We start from the raw sequence: 18,912 nt of genomic DNA, 5'->3' as shown, positions 1-18,912 counted from the left end.
GAAAATCTCGGCTTATACTCGAGTATATACGGTAAATAAAAACTGTATAGTTGTATAAAACATCTTGTTCCACAAAAAAACACCCTATAACTTCGCCAGCAAAAAAATAAACAGTTATAGCTGTCAGAATAATGCAAGATGCAAAAATAATAATTTTTTCTATAAAATAGTTTTTATTGTGTAAAAGCTCCAAAACATAAAAAAATATAAATTGTGTATCACTGTAACTGTACTTTCCCAAAGAATAAAGCTGTCTTACCAATTTTACCACATGCGGAACGAAAAAAAAAAAGCAAATGCTGGTTCTTGTTCATTTTTCCTCTCAAAAATCAGAATAGTATGTGATCAAAAAATGTCATGTGCCTGAAAATGGTACCAATAAAAACGTCAACTCGTCCCGCAAAAAACAAGACCTCACATGACTCTGATGGCCGAAGTATTGAAAAATTGAAGCTCTCAAAATATGGTGATGCAAAAACTAATTTTTTTGCAATGAAAAGCGTTTTTAGTGTGTGACAGCAGCCAAACATAAAACCTGATATAAATCTGGTATCGCTGTAATAGCATCCACCCAAAGAATAATGAGATAGATGGAGGCACTGTGGACACCGTCTGACCTGTGATCCGGCGGTGTCCTTCTTTTTAGGTTTGCATAAAAGTGCCGTCTGCCACAGTTTTGTGTACTTATGAAAAGGGCACCACTGAATAGAGGCCAGACGGAGTCCAGAGTAAGGGCTCATTCCCACATGTGATGAAATCGGACGAATGCAATCCGACTAAAAATTGGATTGCATTTGGACCATTGTTATTCTATCATTGTGTGATCGGGTCACGATCGGACTGGAAAAAACTCACAGCAGAATTGTAAAATTTGGCCTGGTCAGGAAGGGGAAAACAGGATTGATGGTGAACGGGCTAGGGTATGTTTCTACGGTCAGGAAACGCTGCGTGTTTGACGCTGCGTAGAGCCGCAGCATCAAACACGCAGCATCCAGATGTTACAGCATAGTGGAGGGGATTTCCTGAAATCCCGTCTCCACTATGTGGTAAAACACGCAGGCGGCAGGCCCGCGTAAACGGACATGCGGCACGTCTTTTCAGAACGCAGCATGTCTGTTTACAATGCACCGTAAATTACCCATAGATAATCATTAGATCCGACTAAAAATTGGATTGCATTTGGACCATTGTTATTCTATCATTGTGTGATCGGGTCACGATCGGACTGGAAAAAACTCACAGCATGCTGTGATTGTCTGATTGTAATCGGAAATCGGATCGCATCCCGCAATAGAAGTCAATGGGTGTGAGAGGAAAAAAATTGCACAGCACTCGGACCATGCGATTGCTGTCCGATTTTTACACACCGATCTTGGGAAATGTTATTTATTAACTATTTTGTGTGACATATTGCTATGATTTTAGGGCATGAAAATACAAAGTTTGAAAATTGCAAAATTTTCAACATTTTTGCCAAATTTCCATTTTTTTTACAAATAAACACACGGCATACCAAAATTTTTTTTACCACTATCATGAAGTACAATATGTCACAAAAAACTATCTCAGAATCACCGGGAAACAGATAATGCAAATAAAGTAATATAATTTATACATTGTGATTTTCTGGATTTTATTTTTAATATTCTCTCAATGTTAAAATTAACCTACCCTTAAAATTATAGACTATTCATGTCTTTGTTAGGCTACTTTCACACTAGCGTCGGGCTCGGCCCGTTGCGGTGCGTCGGGCCGAGGTTCCCGACGCTAGCGTTGTCTCCGCCCCACAACGGGGGCAGCGGATGCATTTTTCCAGCGCATCCACTGCCCCATTGTGACGTGCGGGGAAGTGCGGGGAGGTGGGGGCGGAGTTCCGGCCGCGCATGCGCGGTCGAAAAAAGCGGACCGTCGGGAGCAAAAAACATTACATGTAACGTTTTTTGCTCCCGACGGTCCGCCACAGCACGGCGCAACCGTCGCACGACGGTTGCGACGTGTGTCATTGCGTCGCTAATGTTAGTCAATGCAGAAAAAACGCATCCTGCAAGCACTTTTGCAGGATGCGTTTTTTCGGCAAAATGACGCATTGCGACGTAATGCAGTTAACGCCAGTGTGAAAGTAGCCTTAGTGGGCAAACTTTCAAAATCAGCAAGGGATCAAATAATTATTTCCTCCACTGTATGTTGAAGCGTTCCAAAGTTATTACCTCATAAAGTGACAGTCGTCAGAATTATAAAAATTGGCCTGGTCATTAACTAACAAACCACCTTCGGGATTAAAGGGGTTAAGGGCATAAAAATTAGAAGATTGATAATACATCATTTTCCAAATTTTTGCCAAATTTCCCATTTTTTCACAAATAAACACGAGTCATATCGTCCAATTTTTACCACAATGATGAAGTACAATATGTCCTGAAAAAACAGTCTCAGAATCAGTGCGATCCGTTGAAGTGTTCCAGAGTTATGACCTCATAAAGTGACACTGGTCAGAATTGTAAAATTTGGCCTGGTCAGGAAGGTGAAAACAGGATTGATGGTGAACGGGCTAGGGTATGTTTCTACGGTCAGGAAACGCTGCGTGTTTGACGCTGCGTAGAGCCGCAGCGTCAAACACGCAGCATCCAGATGTTACAGCCCTCAAGGCTTGAGAAAGGCTCAGTCAGAGCCGAAACGTTGCATGGAGATGTGGGCTCAATAAACACCTGCATATCAACTTTAAGAATATGGAGTGCTGCCTGCTTTTGTGGTTTATATCTATAGATATATCTATCGATAGATATATTTATTGATAGATAATAGATATGATAGATAAATATGATAGATCTATCTATTATCTATCCCATATCTATCATCTATCTGTTATCTATCATCTATCTGCCTGTGTGTGTAAACATTATTCTTCAGTGGAGTATGTAAAGGAATAGGTTGGACAAGAAATGACATCACCATTCTTTTTTTTTTTTTATATTTTTATTGAGCTTACAAAAACACACAAATCCGCATGAAAAAAAAAACGCATGAAAAACGCGTAAAAAAAACCTGAGTGACCTCAGGTGCAGATTTTACCTGCGTCAAATCCTGAGCAAATCCTGAAGCAATCCTGAACGTGGAAACATACCCTTAAAAGAGTTGAACAAAAACATCCTGTGAAACGTTTAGAATTGCAATAATTTTTTTACAAAGTCTCCTCATTTCAGGTGCTCAAAAGTAATTGGTCAAATTAACTTTGCCATATATAAAATGTTAATTTTTAATACTTTGTAGAGAATTATTTGCAGGCATTGAAGTCTTCTCTCTTTATGGTAGACTTAGATACCTATTTTCTGGAGAGTGTCCATCACTTGGGTGGATTTTGTAAGGGTGTTTTTCACCATGGAAGGGATTTTGCGATCATCCTCCACTGTCGTCTTCCATGGACATCCAGGACTTTTTGAGTTCCCAAGCTCACCAGTGTTCTCTTTTTGTTGCAGATTGTACCAAATTGTTGATCTTGCCACTCCTAAAATTTCTGCTATCTCTCTGATGGATGGATTCTTTTTTCAACCTCATGATGGTTGGTTTATCTTCCATTGAGAGTTCCTTTGTCCGCATGTTGTGGGTTCATAGCAACAGCTTCCAATTGCAAATGCCACACCTGTAATCAGCCTGATTACTTGTGATTGTTTAACCCCTTTCTGACCTCGGACGGGATAGTACGTCCGAGGTCAGAAGCCCCTCTTTGATGCGGGCTCCGGCGGTGAGCCCGCATCAAAGCCGGGACATGTCAGCTGTTTTGAACAGCTGACATGTGCCCGTAATAGGCCCGGGCAGAATCGCGATCTGCCTGCGCCTATTAACTAGTTAAATGCCGCTGTCAAATGCAGACAGCAGCATTTAACTACCGCATCCGGCTGGGCGGCCGGAAATGACGGCATCGCCGACCCCCGTCACATGATCGGAGGTCGGCGATGCTTCAGTATTGTAACCATAGAGGTCCTTGAGACATGGTTACTGATCGCCGGTAGCTGTGAGCGCCACCCTGTGGTCGGCGCTCACAGCACACCTGATTTTCTGCTACATAGCAGCGAACAGCAGATTGCTGCTATGTAGCAGAGCCGATCGTGCTGTGCCTGCTTCTAGCCTCCCATGGAGGCTATTGAAGCATGGCAAAAGTAAAAAAAAAAGTGAAAAAAATAAAAAAAATATAAAAGTTTAAATAACCCCCCTTTCGCCCCAATCAAAATAAATCAATAAAAAAAAAATCAAACCTACACATATTTGGTATCGCCGCATTCAGAATCGCCCGATCCATCAATAAAAAAAGCATTAACCTGATCGCTAAACAGCATAGCGAGAAAAAATTTGAAACGCCAGAATTACGTTTTTTTGGTCGCTGCGACATTGCATTAAGATGCAATAACGGGCGATCAAAAGAACGTATCTGCACCAAAATGCTATCATTAAAAACGCCAGCTCGGCATGCAAAAAATAAGCCCTCAACTGACCCCAGATCATGAAAAATGGAGACGCTATGAGTATCGGAAAATGGCGCAATTTTTTTTTTTCTTTTTTAGCAAAGTTTGGAATTTTTTTTCACCACTTAGGTAAAAAATAACCTAGTCATGTTAGGTGTCTATGAACTCGTACTGACCTGGAGAATCATAGTGTCAGGTCAGTTTTAGCATTTAGTGAACCTGGCAAAAAAGCCAAACAAAAAACAAGTGTGGGACTGCACTTTTTTTTGCAATTTCACTGCACTTGGAATTTGTTTCCCGTTTTCTAGTACACGACATGCTAAAACCAATGATGTCGTTCAAAAGTACAACTCATCCCGCAAAAAATAAGCCCTCACATGGCCAAATTGACGGAAAAATAAAAAAGTTATGGCTCTGGGAAGGAGGGGAGTGAAAAACGAACACGGAAAAACGAAAAATCCCAAGGTCATGAAGGGGTTAAATGAGGAAATAGCCCATGAAAGCGCTGTTGAGATAATTGTCTACTTACTTTTGGCTCCTTAAAAAGGAGGCAGCTGCATATTAGAGCTGTAATTCCTAAACCCTAAGGCTACGTTCCCACGATGAAGTTTTGGTGCGTTTTTAATGTTGCAGAATTTCTGTCCTTTTAAGTTAGGTTCCTTGCGTTTTTTAAATTGCATTTTTTTTACGTGTTTTGCGCATGAGCTACGAGTTCAACCATCAGTAATTGCCTCACCGAGCACCACCAACTGGGGCAATGTTTTTTCTGGACTATGAAGAGCTCCGCAGACTACCCCAAATAGGCATCTCAGCACCCATATTCTCTCTTCTTACGATTAAAAAGAATTCTGAGGAGCCTATGGAACCCTTGCTGTTTACTGACCATCAGACTACAAGACTTCTTAGGAATTGACGGGACTCACACTGTTTACTCATCACCAGTGACCAGTTACTGCACAGTGACAACATATTTTGAAGTATAAGATGTATAGAATATCCATATATGTTCTCATTGTCCTCCCATATTTAATATCCTGACCGCACAATCTTTTTCATTTAATACTATGTCTACAGGTGCTTCTCACAAAATTAGAATGTCACGGTTCACGGGGAGGATACCTTTATCATCCCCACCACTCACACCAATTTGTCATGAACCGGGGTTGTTTGGTTGCCCCTGGTTCTTTCTGAAGGGGATTTATCTATATCCCACTTCCCGTTTGGAACTTGCAGCTCTCTGGCACCCCCTTACCCTCAGGTCAGACCGGGTACTGCACCTAGGATAATTAGTCGCCAGAAAGACTGCCTTACTTTGTACTGGCTAATGGGCACACTGCAGAGAGGGCGATATAACTACTCCCACTCAGGCGGGAACAATAATTATCGATGCCGCCAGTCGCTACAAAGCCACCCAATTGCAGATGACAAATTCTGCTGCCACCAGCTCCGATTTCTTACTTATTAATGGGTCCGGAGCCAACCCAGATTAGTAGCGTAATTCACTTCAGAGGACGTGACTATACGTTATAGAGCAAGGAGCGACAAGCTAGTAAATTTTATATTTTACTCCAAAAAAGGCAGGCAGTGCTTACAGAGGTATAAAAGATATTATAAAGAAGACAATTATCGTATGTGCAATACAATTACAAATAAAATGGGATTAAGGTTGAAAAACACTTACATTTCGTTATGTCATATCATCTGATGGTTGACCGTGTGCTGTGGGGGAGAAGGACGAGCATATATCCAGATGCATCATCCATCTCTCAGCAGGACCCCAGACAAAGACACGTGAAGACTGCAGCTTCTCTCACTTAGTTCCTAGCCTAAAACCAAAGCCCTCCCCACCTCACTTAGAGGCTGGATACTCCCGTCTTAGCATTATGAAAACTCATCATCCTACATATCTTGGCGTAGGAACCTCGTAGAAAGACGACACCTGTGTCGTTATGCTCAGAGTGCCATAGGGATTCGTTTAAGTATAGACATGGGGTAGCTGGGTGACCCAATTCCGTAGTAATCCGTTTCCCCATTGTGCTGGTTCTGGAACCTGGAAAACTCACTGGCTGATAGTTCTACCGAAGCCCATGTCAAAAATGTATTTGTCAAACTTCTATCATTTATTGGTGCTATGATATTTACATTTGTAAGAACAAAGAAACCTGGGTTTTTTTTCCCCATGTGCTTCCACTTGTACTTTCACTTTGAAGCCATATAAATTCTTCAGGAAAGGGGGAAATGAGGGGCTTAGGGTTACACACACGGGCAGAGAAAAGAAGGGGGGGGGGGGCGAATCTGCAGTGGGTGTCTGTTCTCCACTCTTGGATGTACCAGAGCTCAGTGTGCACGATAATACACAAATACCTCATGTTCCTGACATAGAATATCATCAAAAAGTTAATTTATTTCAGTTTTTCAATACAAAAAGTGAAACTCATACATTATATAGAGTCATTACAAACAGAGTGATCTATTTCAAGTGTTTGTTTCTGTTAATGTTGAGGATTATGGCTTACAGCCAATGAAAACCCAAAAGCCATTATCTTAGTAAATTAGAATACTTTATAACACCAGCTTGAAAAATGATTTTAAGATCCGAAATGTTGGCCTACTGAAATGTATGTTCAGTAATTGCACTCAATACGTGGTCGGGGCTCCTTTTGCATCAATTACTGCATCAATGCAGCGTGGCATGGAGGCGATCAGCCTGTGGCACTGCTGAGGAGTTATGGAAGCCCAGGTTGCCTTCATAGCAGCCTTCGGCTCGTCTACATTGTGGAGTCTGGTGTCTCTCATCATCCTCTTGACAATGTCCCATAGATTCTCTATGGGGGTTAAGGTCAGATGAGTTTGCTGGCCAATCAAGCACAGTGATAATGTTGTCTTTAAACCAGGTAATGTTACTTTTGGCAGTGTGGACGGGTACCAAGTCCTGAGGGAGAATTAAATTTTGATCTCCAAAAAGCTTGTCAGCAGAGGGAAGCATGAGGTGTTCTAAAATTTCCTGGTAGACGGCTGCGCTGACTTTGGTCTTTATAAAACACAGTGGACCTACACCAGCAGATGACATGGCTCCCCAAACCATCTCTGATTGTGGAAACTGTTATGACCCCAATGGCAGAGGGTCTCAAAAGTACATACCAAGTCTGCAAACATAAAAAACCAGCTCATAGGGCAGTGGTAACTGGGCTAACCGTATATCTAATCCTAGCACCACAAATAGCAGCAGCCGGGGAACGTGCCTACGTTGGTTCTAGACGTCTCGCGCCAGCCGGAGAACTAACTAACCCTAGAAGGGAAAAGATAGACCTTTCTTGCCTCCAGAGAAAAGACCCCAAAAGTTGGATACAAGCCCCCCACAAATAATAACGGTGAGGTAAGGAGAAAAGACAAACGTAAGAATGAACTAGATATTTAGCAAAGAGAGGCCCACTGACTAATAGCAGAATATAGTAAGATGACCTATACTGTCAGCAAAAACCCTATCAAAATTTCCACGCTGGATATTCAAGAACCCCCGAACCGTCTAACGGCCCGGGGGGAGAATACCAGCCCCCTAGAGCTTCCAGCAAAATCAGGAATCACATTTAGTACAAGCTGGACAGAAAATAAGAGCCATACAAATAACCAAAAAACAAGGAAGCACGACTTAGCTTAGTTTTGCAAGAACCAGGACCAGCAGACAGGAGCAAACAGAAAGGATCTGATTACAACGATGCCAGGCACTGGACTGAGAATCCAGGAAGCTTATATAGCAACACCCCTGGACTAACGACCCAGGTGGGTGCCAAACTGAGAAAGAATATCCCAGAGTCATATCACCAGTGACCACAAGAGGGAGCCAAAAAAGTCTAATTCACAACAGTACCCCCCCTTTAAGGAGGGGTCACCGAACCCTCACCAAGACCACCAGGGCGATCAGGATGAGCAGCGTGAAAGGCACGAACTAAGTCGGCCGCATGCACATCAGAGGCAACCACCCAGGAATTATCCTCCTGACCATAGCCCTTCCACTTGACCAGATACTGAAGCCTCCGCCTGGAGAGACGAGAATCCAAGATCTTCTCCACCACGTACTCCAACTCGCCCTCAACCAAGACCGGAGCAGGAGGCTCAACAGAAGGAACCACAGGTACAACGTACCGCCGCAACAAAGACCTATGGAACACGTTGTGAATGGCAAACGACACCGGAAGATCCAAGCGAAAGGACACAGGATTAAGGATTTCCAATATCTTGTAAGGACCGATGAAGCGAGGCTTAAATTTAGGAGAGGAGACCTTCATAGGAACAAATCGAGAAGACAGCCATACCAAATCCCCAACACGAAGTCGGGGACCCACACCGCGGCGGCGGTTGGCAAAACGCTGAGCCTTCTCCTGTGACAACTTCAAGTTGTCCACCACATGATTCCAGATCTGCTGCAACCTATCCACCACGGAATCTACCCCAGGACAGTCAGAAGGCTCCACATGTCCCGAGGAAAAACGGGGATGGAAACCAGAGTTGCAAAAAAAAGGCGAAACCAAAGTAGCGGAACTAGCCCGATTATTAAGGGCAAACTCAGCCAACGGCAAGAAGGTCACCCAATCATCCTGATCTGCAGAAACAAAACACCTCAAATAAGCCTCCAGAGTCTGATTAGTTCGCTCCGTTTGTCCATTAGTCTGAGGATGAAAGGCAGACGAAAACGACAAATCAATGCCCATCTTAGCAAAAAAGGATCGCCAGAACCTGGAAACAAACTGGGATCCTCTGTCAGACACAATATTCTCAGGAATGCCGTGTAAACGAACCACATTCTGAAAGAACAAAGGAACCAGATCGGAAGAGGAAGGCAGCTTAGGCAAAGATACCAAATGGACCATCTTGGAAAAGCGATCACATACCACCCAGATGACAGACATGCCCTGAGACACCGGAAGATCTGAATGAAATCCATGGAAATGTGTGTCCAAGGCCTCTTCGGGACAGGCAAGGGCAAGAGCAACCCGCTGGCACGAGAACAGCAAGGCTTAGCTCGAGCACAAGTCCCACAGGACTGCACAAATGACCGCACATCCCGTGACAAGGAAGGCCACCAAAAGGACCTAGCCACCAGATCTCTGGTGCCAAAAATTCCCGGATGCCCTGCCAACACCGAGGAATGAACCTCGGAAATTACTCTGCTGGTCCACTTATCAGGAACAAACAGTCTGTCAGGTGGACAAGAGTCAGGTCTACCAGCCTGAAATCTCTGCAACACACGTCGCAAATCCGGAGAAATAGCTGACAAGATAACTCCCTCTTTAAGAATACCAACTGGTTCTACGACTCCAGGAGAGTCAGGCACAAAGCTCCTTGAAAGAGCATCAGCCTTCACATTCTTTGAACCTGGTAAATACGAGACCACAAAGTCAAAACGGGAGAAAAACAATGACCAGCGGGCCTGTCTAGGATTCAGGCGTTTAGCAGACTCGAGATACATCAGATTTTTGTGATCAGTCAAGACCACCACACGATGCTTAGCACCCTCGAGCCAATGACGCCACTCCTCAAATGCCCACTTCATGGCCAACAACTCCCGATTGCCAACATCATAATTCCGCTCAGCAGGTAAAAACTTCCTAGAGAAAAAGGCACATGGTCTCATTACAGAGCAACCAGGGCCTCTCTGCGACAAAACGGCCCCTGCCCCAATCTCAGAAGCATCCACTTCAACCTGAAAGGGCAGTGAGACATCAGGCTGGCACAAAACAGGCGCCGAAGTAAACCGGCGCTTCAACTCTTGGAAAGCTTCCACGGCTGCAGGAGCCCAGTTAGCAACATCAGAACCTTTCTTGGTCATATCCGTCAAAGGTTTAACAACGCTAGAAAAATTAGCGATAAAACGACGGTAGAAGTTAGCAAAACCCAAGAACTTCTGAAGACTTTTAACTGACGTGGGCTGAGTCCAATCATGAATAGCTCGGACCTTGACTGGGTCCATCTCCACCGCAGAAGGGGAAAAAATAAACCCCAAAAAGGGAACCTTCTGTACTCCAAAGAGACACTTTGAGCCCTTAACAAACAAAGCATGCTCTACATGCGAGTCCCAATCATCAGAAAAAAACAGAATATCATCCAGATAAACAATCATAAATTTATCCAGATACTTCCGGAAAATATCATGCATAAAGGACTGAAACACTGAAGGAGCATTAGAGAGCCCAAAAGGCATCACCAAGTACTCAAAATGACCTTCGGGCGTATTAAATGCAGTTTTCCATTCATCTCCCTGCTTAATGCGCACAAGGTTGTACGCACCACGAAGATCTATCTTGGTGAACCACTTGGCACCTTTAATCCGGGCAAACAAGTCCGACAACAGAGGCAAAGGATACTGAAATTTAACAGTGATTTTATTCAGAAGCTGATAGCCAATACAAGGTCTCAAAGATCCGTCCTTCTTGGCCACAAAAAAGAATCCCGCACCAAGAGGGGAAGAGGATGGACGGATATGCCCCTTCTCCAGAGACTCCTTGATATACGAACGCATAGCGGTATGCTCAGGTACAGACAGATTAAATAGTCTTCCCTTAGGAAATTTACTACCTGGAATCAAATCTATGGCGCAGTCACAGTCCCTATGAGGAGGCAGAGCACTGGACCTAGACTCGCTGAATACATCCTGATAATCAGACAAATACTCAGGAACTTCCGAAGGAGTAGAGGAAGCAATAGACACCGGCGGGGAATCACCATGAATTCCCTGACAGCCCCAACTTGACACAGACATTGCCTTCCAATCCAAGACTGGATTATGGGTCTGTAACCATGGCAGACCCAAAACGACCAAATCATGCATTTTATGCAGAACAAGAAAACAAATCACCTCCCGATGTTCAGGAGTCATGCACATGGTTACCTGTGTTCAAAACTGCGGTTTATTTTCCGCCAATGGCGTAGCATCAATACCTCTAAGAGGGGTAGGATTTACCAAAAGCTCAAGAACAAAACCACAGCGCTTGGCAAATGACAGATCCATAAGACTCAGGGCAGCACCTGAATCCACAAACGCCATAACAGGGTAGGAAGACAATGAGCAAATTAAAGTCACAGACAAAATAAATTTAGGTTGCAAATTACCAATGGCGACAGGGCTAATAACCCTTGTTAGGCGTTTAGAGCATGCTGATATAACATGTGTAGAATCACCACAGTAAAAACACAACCCATTCTGACGTCTATGATTTTTCCGTTCATTTCTAGTCTGAATTCTATCACATTGCATTAAATCAGGTGTTTGTTCAGACAACACCACCAGAGGATTAGCAGTTTTGCGCTCCCGCAAACGCCGGTCAATTTGAATAGCCAGCGCCATGGAATCATTCAGACTTGAAGGAATGGAGAAACCCACCATCACATTCTTAATGGCTTCAGAAAGGCCATTTCTGAAATTTGCGGCCAGAGCACACTCATTCCACTGAGTAAGCACGGACCATTTCCGAAATTTTTGGCAATACACTTCAGCTTCATCCTGGCCCTGAGAAATAGCCAGCAAGGCTTTTTCTGCCTGAATTTCGAGATTGGGTTCCTCGTAAAGCAATCCGAGCGCCAGAAAAAACGCATCAATATTTGCCAATGCCGGATCTCCTGGCGCTAGCGAGAAGGCCCAATCCTGAGGGTCGCCCCGTAAAAAAGAGATAACAATTTTAACTTGCTGAGCTGAGTCTCCAGATGAACGGGGTCTCAGAGATAGAAACAATTTACAATTATTCCTGAAATTCCTAAACTTGAATCGGTCTCCAGAGAATAGTTCAGGAATAGGTATTTTAGGTTCAGACATTGGACTACTGGTAACAAAATCTTGTATGCCCTGCACACGAGCAGCAAGCTGATCCACACTTGAAATCAAGGTCTGGACATTCATGTCTGCAGCAAGCACAAGCCACTCAGAGGTAAAGGGGAGGAACAAAGAGAGGAAAAAAAAAAAAACAACTCAGAATTTCCTTTCTTATTATCCCACTTCTGCAATGCATTAAACATTCAACTTTGGCCTGGCATACTGTTATGACCCCAATGGCAGAGGGTCTCAAAAGTACATACCAAGTCTGCAAACATAAAAAACCAGCTCATAGGGCAGTGGTAACTGGGCTAACCGTATATCTAATCCTAGCACCACAAATAGCAGCAGCCGGGGAACGTGCCTACGTTGGTTCTAGACGTCTCGCGCCAGCCGGAGAACTAACCAACCCTAGAAGGGAAAAGATAGACCTTTCTTGCCTCCAGAGAAAAGACCCCAAAAGTTGGATACAAGCCCCCCACAAATAATAACGGTGAGGTAAGGAGAAAAGACAAACGTAAGAATGAACTAGATATTTAGCAAAGAGAGGCCCACTGACTAATAGCAGAATATAGTAAGATGACTTATACGGTCAGCAAAAACCCTATCAAAATTTCCACACTGGATATTCAAGAACCCCCGAACCGTCTAACGGCCCGGGGGGAGAATACCAGCCCCCTAGAGCTTCCAGCAAAATCAGGAATCACATTTAGTACAAGCTGGACAGAAAATAAGAGCCATACAAATAACCAAAAAACAAGGAAGCACGACTTAGCTTAGTTTTGCAAGAACCAGGACCAGCAGACAGGAGCAAACAGAAAGGATCTGATTACAACGATGCCAGGCACTGGACTGAGAATCCAGGAAGCTTATATAGCAACACCCCTGGACTAACGACCCAGGTGGGTGCCAAACTGAGAAAGAATATCCCAGAGTCATATCACCAGTGACCACAAGAGGGAGCCAAAAAAGTCTAATTCACAACAGGAAACGTCACACTAGACCTCAAGCAGCTTGGATTTTGTGCCTCTCCACTCTTCCTCCAGACTCTGAGACCTTGATTTCCAAATAAAATGCAAAACTTACTTTCATCTGAAAACAACACCTCGGACCATTGAGCAACAGTCCAGTTCTTTTTCTCCTTGGCCCAGGTAAGGCGCTTCTGGCGTTGTCTATTGGTCATGAGTGGCTTGACACAAGGAATGCGGCACTTGTAGCCCTTTTCCTGGATATGTCTGTGGTGCCTCTTGAAGGACGTATAGCGACTGACCCGTACTGACGCAAGTGTGAAAGAGGCCTTAATGAGCGTTTAATTAAAAAAAAAACAAACAAAAAAAAACCGGTGGGATATGGGGTAATAAGGGGTTAATGTCACCTTGCTATTGTAAGGTGACATTAAGCCGGGTTAATAATGGAGAGGCGTCAATAAGATGCCTATCCATTATTAATCCTAGTGTAGGGAGTTTAAAAAACAAAAAAAAAGACACAGCCAGAAAAAAGGATTTTAATATTCTTCATTTAACCATACTTACCATACTTCAGCGCCTGCAAAAAACGTAAAATAATAAACCGTATACTACCTGTCCACCGTAGTCCAATTAATAACGAGTGTCCCACGACGATCTCCCCTATAGAACAGTGACATCGGGTGATGTCACTGCTCTATAGGACCTTCAGTGACACACTGACAGGAGACAATGGCTCCTGCAGTGCATCACTGAGAGGTTACTATAGTTCAGAGTCTCACTTTATGGCATTTGCTGCGTGGGAAATTTCTCACACAGCAATGCCAAAAGTGAGACTAGGGACTATTTTGTTTACAGCGGCGGAGGAATACAGTGCGGAAGGATATCTTCCTCCCGTCATTGTATTCCTGGAGCCCCTAGAGAGCGGTCACATCAGCTGATGCTGCCGTTCTCCACGGGAGATCGTCGTGGGACACTCGTGGATTTCTGCGGATCAGAGAGTATATTGTTTGTTATTTTCATATTTTTTTTACAGATGACACTGGCTTCGGGGAACAAAGTGACAAGTGATGGTGAGTATGTACTCTATGTTATATGTACTGTATGTCTGTATGTATGTAGTATGTATGTAGTATGCATGTAGTATGCATGTTGTATGTATGTAGTATGTTGTTTGTATGTATGTATGTTTGTATGTAGTATGTATGTTTGTGTTTTTTTACATTCAACACATTAGCCGGATGATGGGACTACTACTGTCCCATCATTGGCTAATGTGTCAATCACTGTCATTGTAGCAGGCATAGCCCGATGGGACTTGTAGACCCATCGGACGATGCCTGCACACTCACACAACCCCTGGCAGCCCGCACAGACCCCCGGCAGCCCGCAGACTCCCGGCAGGCCCGCACAGACTCCCGGCAGGCCCGCACAGACCCTGCCCGCACACACAGACACGCAGTCTCCACCCACGCACCGCCCACTCTTCCCCCCCTCCGGAACTGGATGTGCAAAGGAAAGAAAGGGCTTATTTTCATTCCGATATTTGTGTCCCATTGACTTGCATTGGTTTCCGGTATCGGCGATACCCGATATTTTTTGGGTATCGGTCCGATCCAATTCAATCCGATATTTCCCGATATCGGAAGGTATCGCTCAACACTACTTATCACTGTATATTTTGATTGGTGCGTGGCTAATAACATATTAATGGTGGGGTACGTCTCTGTGTTCAGGGGCGCTGTGCTGGAGAGATGTATGTATACAATATACGTAAACTTGTTATTTTTAGGACTGCGGTGATCATCGTGACGAGTCGTGGCTGGGAGATGTTGACATAAAGGTTTGACCAGATGGAGAAGAAACAGCAGAAAACGACTCTGACGAGACGTCAGCGATAAGTACCTGGATGTAAATATTATTTCTGCATCTTTACTGTAATTTGGAGTGATAATGTTATTTGCAAAATCCCTTAGGTTATTTTCACACTTGCGTTAACTGCATTCCGTCACAATGCGTCGTTTTGCCGAAAAAACGCATCCTGCAAAAGTGTTTGCAGGATGCGTTTTTTCACCATTGATTAACATGAAGCGACGCATTGTGACGGATTGCCACACGTCACACCCGTCGTGCGACGGATGCGTCGTGCAGTGGCGGACCGTCGGGAGCAAAAAACGCTACATGTAATGTTTTTTGCTCACGATGGTCCGCTTTTTCCGACCGCGCATGCGCGGCCGGAACTCCGCCCCCACCTCCCCGCACTTCACAATGGGGCAGCGGATGCGCTGGAAAAATGCATCCGCTGCCCCCGTTGTGCGGCGGAGACAACGCTAGCGTCGGGAACGTCGGCCCGACGCTAGTGTGAAAGTAGCCTTAGGCCGCATTCTCACATTTGCTAATAAACACAGCACTTCTGGGGAAACAGGTGCCGAAGTAGGATCCAAAAAGACTGAATATATATGTGTGTGGCTATATTAATATAAATAGAGGGTGTCCTAGACACATTTCTTGCACAGGGGCACCAGGTTATCAGTAGCTGCGTTCTGCACTGTTTGTCTGGCAATCCTAATGACAGTGAATGGAGAGGAAGTTGAGCATGCGCATTGGCAATCCTTCCAAGACACGGGTTCTCATAATAGTTTGGGGTATAAATCGGTGATAACTTCATATTTTGGAAACCCTAAAAGAACATCCTTTATTGTTGACTGGAGGAATTCATGAAGACTTGGATTTTATACACCATCCAAGATAAAACATCCACCAGAGTAAGATGCACCAAATTTATTACGAAGCACAAGTCTTAATGAATTGGCGCATCATTTTGGCTGTGTGCGAGAGTCATGACCTGGAGATTTCTGCCCTTTCAATGCATAAATTATTATTAATCTGTCGACATGTGCTAGGCCATGGCTTCTCTTTTCAGAAAAGTGACAAGGTTTGAGTGAAATGACAAAATATAGAAATAATTTTTGTGCAACTACGTGCGTTTTGTGCAAACATTTTTGACATTTACATACCAGTTGTCTGGACTGTAGTGAGCGAATAGTGTTAATCATATACTGTATTTTTCCGACCATAAGACGCACTTTTTTTCCTCCAAATTTGGGAGGAAAGTGTGGGTGCGTCTTATGGTAGGGATGTAGCATGTGGAGAGGGGGGCAGCAGCGAGTGGGATCGCACTGTTATCCCACTTCAGGAGGCAGAAAAATGTCCCTGCTGCCTGAATCAGGGCTGGGGAAACCACATGGTCCCGATGATTAAGTGCAGTGAATATTCATTAGCTGCTTCCCCACCCACCTATCAGCTGAGCAGTGAGCTGGGAGCAGCAAATGAATACTCCACTTAAGCAGGGACACACATGGTTTCCTCAGCGCTGGATTCCTGCAGCAGCTGGGGAGATCTGTGTGTCCGGGGGAGGAGGAGGCAGCAGGGGCCAGGGGAGAGGAGATCGCTGCATACCTGCCTGGGCTGGACGCTGAGTGCTGTGCACAAGGAGGACCTGTGTGATGTCAGAAGTGGGCGGGCTGGAGCATCACATGGCAGCTCAGAGCCCTCCCTCTTCTTGACATCATCACAGGTCCTTCAGACTCCCCACTAGAATCTGCAGCTTCCTCTTATAACCTGTGCTGTGGAAAGGCAACAAGAGGGCTCTGTGTGCAGTCATGGGATGCTTTTCACCTCATCACAGTGGCTGGCTGGCTGCCACAATTAAAGGGATTCTGTCACCTGAATTTGGAGGGAACAATTTTCAGCCATAGGGGCGGGGTTTTCGGGTGTTTGATTCACCCTTTCCTTACCCGCTGGCTGCAATATTGGATTGAAGTTCATTCTCTGTCCTCCATAGTACACGCCTGCATAAGGCAAGATTGCCTTGTGCAGGCATGTACTACGGAGGACAGAGAATGAACTTCAATCCAATATTGCAGCCAGCATGCAGCCAGCGGGAAAGGAAAGGGTGAATCAAACACCCGAAAACCCCGCCCCTATGGCTGAAAATTGTTCCCTCCAAATTCAGGTGACAGAGTCCCTTTAGGAGGTTAGTCTTTACAAAACACAATAAAGCACTCTGCCACTCCTTTGGTGAACTATAACTCCCAGCATGTCATAGGATCTGCAGGACAGGCTGGGAGTTATAGTTCTTCCATGGGATTTTAAAGCAGCACTCCAGTGTTATTTTGCAGTGCTGGAGTGGTGCTTTCAATATAAGCCCTGTGCCCCCATTCTTATACTCACCCTCCAGCATCTTCATATAGTACTTCACAGACACCACACTGGTCAAGCAGCTTCCAACATAATAACATACTATTATATATAATAACACCACATATAATAGTATGTTATTTATGTTATTAAATATTTTACCACATTTTTTTGCTTCAAATATTATTTTCCACCTCTAAAACCTGGGTGCGTCTTATAGTCCGGTGCGTCTTATAGTCCGAAAAATACGGTAGATAAAAAAATAGAATAAAAAACAGAATCCAGCGCTTTATGTATAAAAGCAAAATATTTTATTGTCTAAAAACGATTACACGCTTAGGGGATTCCCTTCATCAGATAAAAAAAATGACTCCTGGAATTGAACAGAGCTTGAAACTACTCTCATGCATGTGAAAGGATATTAGGAGAGCACTGGGCTGCCAGTTCACATCTGTGGGGGTGTCAGGCGCCATTTTATAGTAGAAAAATCATCCCAGTGGCTTCTCCACTAGAAACAATCTGCAAATCGTGACATGGACCTCCTACTATATAAACTCCTAAACTCCAGTGATGCCCACCACAGAACACCCACTATTTACACTGCAGACTCCCACTATATACAATATGCAAATCCCCTCACAGATGCCCCTCTATATACACTGCAAATCCCCTCACAGATCCCCCCACTATATACACACTGCAAATCCCCTCACAGATCCCCCCACTATATACACACTGCAAATCCCCCCACTATATACACTGTACAAATCCCCTCACAGATCCCCCCGCTATATACACACTGCAAATTCCCTCACAGATCCCCCTCTACATACACTGCAAATCCCCTCACAGGTCCCCCACTATATACACTCTACAAATCCCCCTCTATATACACATTGCAGATCCCCCCACTATATACACTGTACAAATCCGCTCACAGATCCCCCTCTATATACACTGCAAATCCCCTCACAGGTCCCCCACTATATACACTCTACAAATCCCCCTCTATATACACATTGCAGATCCCCCCACTATATACACTGTACAAATCCGCTCACAGATCCCCCTCTATATACACACTGCAGATCCCCCCACTATACACACTGTACAAATCCCCTCACAGATCCCCCACTATATACACTCTACTAATCCCCTCACAGATCCCCCCACTATATACACACTGCAAATCCCCTCACAGATCCCCCACTATAAACAGTGCAGACCAAAAGTTTGGACACACCTTCTCATTTAAAGATTTTTCAGTATTTTCATAACTATGAAAATTGTATATTCATACTGAAGGCATCAAAACTATGAATTAACACATGTGGAATTATATACTTAACAAAAAAGTGTGAAACAACTGAAATTATGTCTTATATTCTAGGTTCTTCAAAGTAGCCACCTTTTGCTTTGATGACTGCTTTGCACACTCTTGGCATTCTCATGATGAGCTTCAAGAGGTAATCACTGGGAATGGTCT

Source organism: Ranitomeya variabilis, chromosome 4, assembly GCF_051348905.1.
Source record: "Ranitomeya variabilis isolate aRanVar5 chromosome 4, aRanVar5.hap1, whole genome shotgun sequence".
NCBI classification, from domain to species: domain Eukaryota; kingdom Metazoa; phylum Chordata; class Amphibia; order Anura; family Dendrobatidae; genus Ranitomeya; species Ranitomeya variabilis.
This window is presented reverse-complemented; position numbering follows the sequence as displayed.